The sequence below is a fragment of the Catharus ustulatus genome, chromosome 3 (genome assembly GCF_009819885.2).
Source record: "Catharus ustulatus isolate bCatUst1 chromosome 3, bCatUst1.pri.v2, whole genome shotgun sequence".
Classification (NCBI taxonomy): Eukaryota; Metazoa; Chordata; class Aves; order Passeriformes; family Turdidae; genus Catharus; species Catharus ustulatus.
The window spans coordinates 119420903-119429032 of NC_046223.1; the positions used below are offsets into that span (position 1 = coordinate 119420903).

The 8130-nt window shown below is 51.8% G+C and overlaps 1 protein-coding gene across 3 annotated transcripts in view; it reads right to left on the reverse strand.

The window, feature by feature from the left end:
* LOC116994219 (interferon-induced very large GTPase 1-like) overlaps window positions 1–8130 on the reverse strand; it is a 122918-nt gene that overhangs the window by 52767 nt on the left and 62021 nt on the right. Inside the window, exon 1 of one of the 3 annotated variants that reach the window (XM_033055753.1) lies at window positions 722–761. The exons of the other annotated variants lie outside the window; for them this stretch is intronic. The gene's annotated coding sequence lies outside the window, so the exon portion shown is untranslated. Of the gene's footprint in view, window positions 1–721; window positions 762–8130 lie in introns of those variants that run through there. 3 annotated transcript variants of the gene reach the window in all.

Sequence of the window (8130 nt, forward strand, 5' to 3'; positions counted from 1 at the left end):
TGCCCGCAGAGAGGCACTAAGCACATTCAGGGCACAACTCGGCATCCAGTTCAGCCTTGGAAGCAAAGGAGGGAAGCAGCAAGGCTGGCAGCAGGAGCTGCCATGGCAATGCCTGCAGCCCGTTTGATGGGAACAGCCCCCCGAGAGTGTTTTCCCCAGCCCTGTCCCCGGGAAAGGGGCTCTGGGAACACGGACACCTTTGTGGGGCTGTCCCCAGGGAGCAGAGCGCTCCGGGTGGTGCCGCTCCCACCGGGAGAGAGGAGAATGCCACCCTCCGTGCATGGCGAGGAGAAGGAAGAAGTGACTCTGGGCTGGGGCCAGAGCACCATGTGCCGTGCGTGCCCCTGATGGGCACGGAGCTGCCCTGCTCCCGAAGGAGCGGCTCGGGGGCCAGGAGCCCCCCCGGCATCAGTGCCATGGCTCTGCCCTGCGGGGAGCGCAGCCATCCGGCCCCAGCTCTGAGCCCGGCCCCCTCCCAGCTCAGCCCCCGCAGCGCACACGGCTCCCCCGAGCTCCCCCAAAGCGGCTGCCAGCAAAGGCGGCTTCCTGCAGCCCTGGCTCGGAGCAGACAGCGCCCGCCCGCTGCCCTCAGAGCCCTCTGCTCCTGCCCTGCCGTCTCCGCAGCCGTGGCAAACACACGCAACAGGAGGCAGGAGAGCAACAAGATCCCGCTCCCTGCTGCTCCCGGCTCCCAGCGCACAGCTCATCCCCAGGGCCCGACCTTCTCCCGCCGTGTCCCGCAGCTCCTGCACTGGGAAAAGTCCTGCATCTCACGCAGCCCCGGATCTTTTAGAGAGACCTACTTCCCCTTCTATACGGGCAGTGTGCAAGCAAGTACTGAATTCCTGTAAATCACGTGTTTTCCTGCTGCAGTGTGAAAAGTGAAACTGCTGCTGCCTGGTTTACGGTGAAAGAAATTTTGGTGGCAGATCGACTTGAGGATGTTGGAGGTCTTTTCAAACCTTAGCGATTCTATGATTCCATGAAGGCAGCAGAAGCAGCCACCTTCTCCCTGCGTGTCCTGCAGATCCTGGTACGGGACAAGTCCAGCACAGCCCCCTTTATGCAGCCCTGGCTGTCCTGTGAGTACAGCTCTTCCCGTTCTGGAGGCAGTGGGGTAATCACTGGGTATCTGGCATTCTACTGCAGCCGAATAAGAAAGTAGAACCACTCTGTTGGAGTAAGATGATTAAATTATTGTTCAAATTCCACACCAGCTCTGATTCAGGTGGTTCACAGTCATGGCTCGTCTGTTGCAGACCTGTGACCCTTAATGACTTTGCTGAATGCTGATAATAATACTGGGCACTGTGATTGTTGGATGTGCATACATTTAAAAAAAGAAGGAGAGGAGCTCTGGACAAGGGCCTGGAGGGTCAGGTCAAGGAGGAATGACTTTCCTCTGGCAGGGATAGATGAGATATTGGTAAGGAATTGTTCCCTGTGAGATTTGTGAGAATGGAATTCCCAGAGCAGCAGTGGCTGCCCCATTCCAACACAGGGACACCTTCCACTGTCCCAGGCTGCTCCAGGCACCGTCCAACCTGGCCTTCCTTGGACACCTCTGCAGCAGAGAAAGCAAAGCAGGAACAGTGCCTGGCTGCAGCTTTCTTGGCAGGGGACATCCCACACCTGACAGGAACAGAGCTCTGGGATTTGGCAGAGGACATTCAACACCCAACCAGAGCAGGGGCCTGGATTGCTTTTCCCTTGGCATGTGGACACACAAATCCTGCTCCACGGCCTCCAAAGAAGCACTGCAGTTTGGATATGGAGAGCTCCAGCCTGCCAGGAGCAGCCACCCCCTGGCCCAGGCTGACAAGTGCCAAGGGCTGGAGCAGACCCAGCTGGCATTTGTGCGGCCTCAGGGGGAGCCTCAGCCCCTGCCAGGCAGGGCTGGGACACATCAGCTGCAGAGCAGGGATTTGGTCCCTCCCTGCCCAGGTTAGCTTAGCCTGCCTCCAGAGGGATATTTCCTGCAGCCAAAGAATTCCCTGCTGCAGGAGTGTTACAGGCACAGAATCCCAGCATCCCTGAGGTTGGAAAATCCCTCCCAGCCCATGGAGCCCAAGCTGTGCCTGATCCCCTCCTTGTCCCCAGCCCAGAGCACTGAGTGCCACATCCAGCCCTTCCTTGGACACCTGCAGGGATGGGCACTGCAAACCTGCCTGGGCAACCCCTGCCAAGGCCTGAGCACCCTTTCCATGCAGAAATTCCTGCTGCTGTCCAAGCTGAGCTTGCCCTGGCCCAGCCTGAGCCCATTTCCCCTTCTCCTGTCCCTGTTCCCTGGCAGCAGAGCCCGACCCCCCTGGCTGTCCCCTCCTGGCAGGGAGTTGTGCAGAGCCACAAGGTCCCCCCTGAGGCTCCTTTTGTCCAGGCTGAGCCCCTTTCCCAGCTCCCTCAGCCTCTCCTGGGGCTCCAGCCCCTTGCCCAGCTCTGTTCCCTTCCCTGGACACGCTCCAGCCCCTCCAGGGCTCTCCTGGCAGGAGGGGCCCAGAGCTGTCCCCAGCCCTGGAGGTGCCCCAGCAGTGCCAGCACAGGGGACAAGCCCTGCCCTGGCCCTGCTGCCACCCCAGAGCTGGCACAGCCCAGGGGCCACTGGCCTCTTGCCCACCTGGGCACACCTGGGCTCCTGTGGCATTAACTGGGGTCATGGTTGGAGACAAAGACAGGACCCTCTGTGATCCGTGTGACAAAATCCTCTTTATTCTTCTGATCCCTTCTTAAATAGAGGGTTGAAATTTCCCAGCTCCTGACAGATGATTGGTTGGGAGTTCAGGCTGCTCAGCTCTCTGACCAGTGAGGTGTCTGCAGCTTAGGATGGAATGTAGTTGGGTGAAATCTCTGTTTGGGTTGGAATATATCTTATCATTGTTCACCCTGGGGCGTGTTTATTGAAGCAGGCCAATCAAATTGCATTTCTTATCTATGGCTGAATTAATTGCCTATCTACAAGCCAGTTTGTGCTATTGCAATCACCAGTTTCTTTTTGATTAAAAAAAGGAAAACAGAAATGCAAAATAGGCAGGTTGTTGTCCGTTATCTTATCTGCAATGTTCCTTTCCAGGTAAGATGACATAGATATCATGAGCTAAATTTGAATGAGGCTTTTGACATAATTTAATAAACTTAGCTCTTCCTGTTGGCAGTGTGTTCCAAGTATCCCTGGAGCTGCAGCACTTATGTTCTGGAGCTTTCGGGAGAAACCACCAACCTTTGGTTTAATGTGTCCCAAATTTAACTGCTTAAAGTTACAAATTACAACTCAACTCTATAAACAAGGAAACATTTACTTTTTAATCTGAAATTATAATTTAAAGCTATAAATAGAAACATCAACTTCAGAACTGTGAGAACAAAACCAACTTAACAGAAACAAGCATTTTTAATGTTTTAAAATGCCATGTTCTCTTTCTGCTATGGCTTGTCCTGTTGCTCATCTGGGAATAGCAGTGTGGTGTGACACACCCCAGAGCTGTAGGAAATGTCTTGTTTTCTGTGAAATGATGATGTCAGGGATTCCCAAAGCCGCAAAGCCGATTGCCAGCGTGGGAAGCATCCCAGCCTTTTGCTCCTGTGTGTGCTGTACCCGTATTGCTGATGAAAAGGTGTCAATTGCAATGTCAGTATATTTTAGATGGCCACATTCAGGGATGTGTGTGACATCAGTTTTCCTGATTTAAGAGGTTTTGGTTTGTGAATTGGAGATTTCCCAGTCAATGCACCAATTTATTGTGGTGGGAATAATGCTGGCCAAAGTGCCAATGCACCCACTAGAATTATTTACTCATTTTCTGCTGTGAGATAGGATTAGAAGGAAGGCAAAGCAGGATTAAATTTTAAAGGGTGTAAAGAAATATTATTAAAAGAAACTAAAAGAAAAAGTAATAAATATCAGAATAAAAGCTTAGGAACACTTCTCCTATCCCCACATCCTCTTTTCTTTCCCGCTGACAATGTACGGAAACAACTCAATCAGTTTATCACCTCTAAAATAGTCTTTCTCCAGTTTACTTAGGGACCTAAAACCCAAGGCATCAGTGAAGATAGAGGTAAAAAGATCAAAGGAAGACTACAGGAGTCTTCATCACAAAACCACCAGAAGACTGACAACCACCACAGAAGGAACTGATGTGTGCGTGAAAGAAAGAAACTGCTGTAAAATCATGACACAGCTTTATGCAAATATGAATATGCTCATGAAATGCCATAATTGTGACATTGAGGGAAAGGACTTTTGAAATGCAACTGTAGGCTAAAGGAGATTGACTGAGTTTTTGGTGGAGATCCCCCTCACTCCCAGTGCTAAATTAACCAATACCTGCTCTGCAGCTGTTTGTCTATAGAGTTGTATTTTCTTGCAGAGTTTTGGACTTTACAACCAACGAGAGAAAATCCAGGTACCTGTTTTCTCTAGGATCCTACAGTGCCCATTAACTGCTGTAATTCTTTCTGAGCTAATCATGGTTCCACATGCACAATTCCACCATTCAGACTGAATGAATTCTTAACTCCTACATTCTGAATTCTTCAGACTGAAGACATTGGGTGTGGAGGAGCATCAGGGCCAGACTGGGAGGGCTGTGGAGAGCAGGGAACCGAGGTGCCATAGCCGGGGAGCAGCTGCTGCTTTCCCAGCTGTGCTGTGAGGTGGACACGCTGCCCCTCACCCTGGAAGAGCTCTGGGAGCAAGGGAGCCCCAGGAACTCTCCTCGTCTCCTCTCTCTGTGACAGACACCAGAGAGCCCCAACTCGGGAGTCCCTGCCCAGCTGCCCCCTGGCCCAGGGTGTCCTAGGGTAGCTATATAATATTTGTATCCACAATCACCTATTCTGTTTATGCTAAATATTAAGTTCTATGACTTTAAAACTAGTTCTGAGAGTTGAGAGAGAGAGAAGCTTAAAATTTGTTATCAGAGACTACACTTACTCCCCCATATCCTTCTCAGCATTTTTGTCTGTAATGGACAACAAGAGAGAGCTCGCCTTCACTTTTTAGTTAGTTTCTAGCTAGCTGAAGCAAAAAAGTTCCCTAGACTAAAGATTTTTTCTTTTTCTTAAAATTGTTTAAACCTACTCTAGAGTGAAAACTCAAAGAACACCAAGAGCTCACCCCTAGGCCCCACCAGGGCCTGGCCCAGGCCCAGACAGTTTCCAAGGCCAAAAAGACTGATAACAAAGGGAGTGAGCCAAGCTACAACCCACAAAAGGGGCTTTTCTAAATTTGTCATCTCTTCAGAGCAAAAAAAGCTTTTGCTGTTTAGTATTGTTCATTTTTGTTGCTAAATAGTGTTTTGCCTGATAAATAAGCTTTTTTTCCAATTCTCTCCAAATACAATTATTTCTAAAATCATCTGGGGGAGGAGCCACTTAAGTCTGCATTCTGAAAGAGCCCCTTTAGAAGTTTTCTCCCAAACTTACCCTAAACCAAGACACAGGGCAAAGGGAGAGGCAGCAGGAATTCTGAGAGGATGTGCCCAGGAAGCAGCGGGACAGAGCAGAGAAGGACAAAAGGGCTGGAAAAGTGGCCAGTGCTGAGGGGGTTCCCCACTGTATTGGGTTTGACGTGGCCTGGTTTTTGGCAGTGACAGAGACACAGAGGGAGTTTGTGTGAGAAGCTGCTGGGAGCTCCCACCCTGTCTGGCAGAGCCGGTCCCTGATGGCTCTGAAGATGGACACGCTGCTGGCCCAATTACAGAGGCTGGTAACGCCACTGTGATGACAAACTGAAGAAGAAAATCAAAACAGCAAAAGCGCATTTTTTTCCAGGGCTGGTGAGCTACCAGTGCTGGGGCCATCCCGGTGCAGTTCTCGTGTGACAAAATCCACTTTATTCTTCTGAACCCCTCTTAAACAGAGGGTTGAAATTTCCTGGCTCATGACAAATGATTGGTTGGGAGTTCAGGCTGCTCAGCTCTCTGCCCAGTGAGGTGTCTGCAGCTTAGGATGGAATGTACTTGGGTGAAATCTCTGTTTGTGTTGGAATATATCTTATCATTGTTCACACAGGGCATGTTAATTGAACCAGGCTTATCAAATTGCATTTCTTATCTATGGCTGAATTATTTGCCTAGCTACAAGCCAGCTTGTGCTGTGGTAATATCCAGTTTCTTTTTGATTAAAACGATGCAACTTGTTCTCTGTACTTTTACTTGCAAGGGCCCTTTGCTGTTGAGATGACACAGACAGCTTGGGTTTAATTTGAATGAGGCATTTAACCTGTGGATTTATTGCTGCCATGTCACATTACTGAAGTGTGGCCTTGTTGCTCCCAGGATCTACTGATGGGGATTTTTTCTTTTCTCTGAATGAAACAGAGAGACAGGACTTCTGGGTTGCTTTACGAAGTGTGGTTTATTTCTCCTCTCTTCTACACAGCCAGAAAAAGTAAGCCCGTTTTACAGATGTTCACGGCATGGCTCAGCAGTCCCAAGGTGTGCAGGGCAATAATCCCTCAGCACAGGAACTCCCTGCACTCCCTGCAGGGCCAAGGCCTGAGGGCCAGAAGCAGTTACAATCCTCTGCACAGATTTACCTCCCAGCGAGTCCCCAGCAGTTGCTGTGCAGAAGAAAGTGCCCCCACCGTGCTCTGTTTGTCTGTGCTAATAGCCTGCAATCCGCTGCTCTCCAGCCCTGCCTTTGGTTCCTGAGCCCTCAGACTATTTGCCCTGCTGCTCTACCCCTCCCCCTGCCTTTCCCATAGAAATCCCTGTTTTTTCCAAGTTCGGGCAGGTGTCACCCTGGCACCCTTCCCAGAGTGGCCTCCTATCATAAAGGCTTTGCTCTCTGTGGAAGGCTGTGGGAGGCTCGTGTCCTTTATCCCCGTGTGGCCGAAGAGTGAGTGCCCAGGAGAGCTGGCAATGAGCAGAGCTGGAGTCACTCGCCGCTGAGGGCCGTGCCTGTGGCCCTGGGGACATCCCCTGCTGGACGCCTGTGCAGGAAGGTGGCGGCAGCCCGGCAAGAAGAGCAGCGGAGCCCCGGAGTGCGGCAAGTGGCCCCCGAAGCGCTGGGACTTGTAGCCAGGGAGTCCCTGGAGAGAGCGGCTGCTGCAGGGGCTGCAGGACTCAGCCGCCTTTGGGCCGCTGCTTGTGCGAGGAGAGCCCTGTGCGTTTGAGCAGAGGCGATGTGAGGAGAGCCCGGGAGCCTGGGCTGCCCTGGGAGATGAGCAGAGGATCTCTGAGGAGCGGCCGATGGGGCTGAGCAGCTGCCAGCAGATTTCCTGAGAGCCTGTGGGCCCCAGCGCTGCCCGGAGAGAGATGGTGAGTTGGATAATTTGGGATTTTCTGTGGATTTAAATATAATGGGGTATTCTGCTTTTCTTTCCTCTTTCTGTGCTGGGTAACGGAGAGAGATCACCAGGGTGGGAAGCCGAGGCTAACTCCTGCTGAGAGGGACTTTTATTGTGAGGTAAGGCTTTAATTCATTGGATTTTTAAGCATTTTCCTCATTCTACCGGCGTTTCTGTAACTTTAAATTCTTTTTGGCACCAAGAGGTAAGCAAAATTTATTCTGTCCAAGCTACAGGGTTTTTTTCTGTCTCTAAGTTTATTCCTTTTTTTCACATTATTGTTAAGTTAGTAGAGAAATCGGGGAGTGTTTGGGGATGGGTTTGGGGATGGGGTCCCCAGTTCCAAAGCCCTTTCCCTCCTTCCCCCCGTGTTCCAAGCCCGCTTTATCGGCTCAGGGAAGATCGGCAGCCCTTTGGCCCAGGGCGGCTCTGGATGCCCGGACTTGTCCCGACCTCCTGTGTCCCTGTGCCAGAGCGGTTCTGGCCAAAGCGCCCTGGATCTGGCGTTGATCTCCAAAGCTGCCCCCTGTCCCCAGCTGCAGCTCCGGCTGTTGCTGCACAAGGCGGCGTAGCCGATGTGTCCGGCGCCGGCATTTGGTGTGCCCCGGTTCCCAGTTTGGCTGGGCTCTCTTTTCAATATCGCCACCCCCTGCCGCTCCTCCGCCCGCGCAATCCATCGCCCCCGGCCCCTTCTGTGCAGAGCTGGCCTCAAAGGACAGTGCAGGAGGGAATCTTTACCGATGGCTCGCAGCTGTCCTGACTGCCAAGAGTGCAAACACCTGTGTGTGCCCCATCGGTCTGGGGGCTGGAAAAGAGTGGGTTCGCTGCCCAGCAGCTGCAGG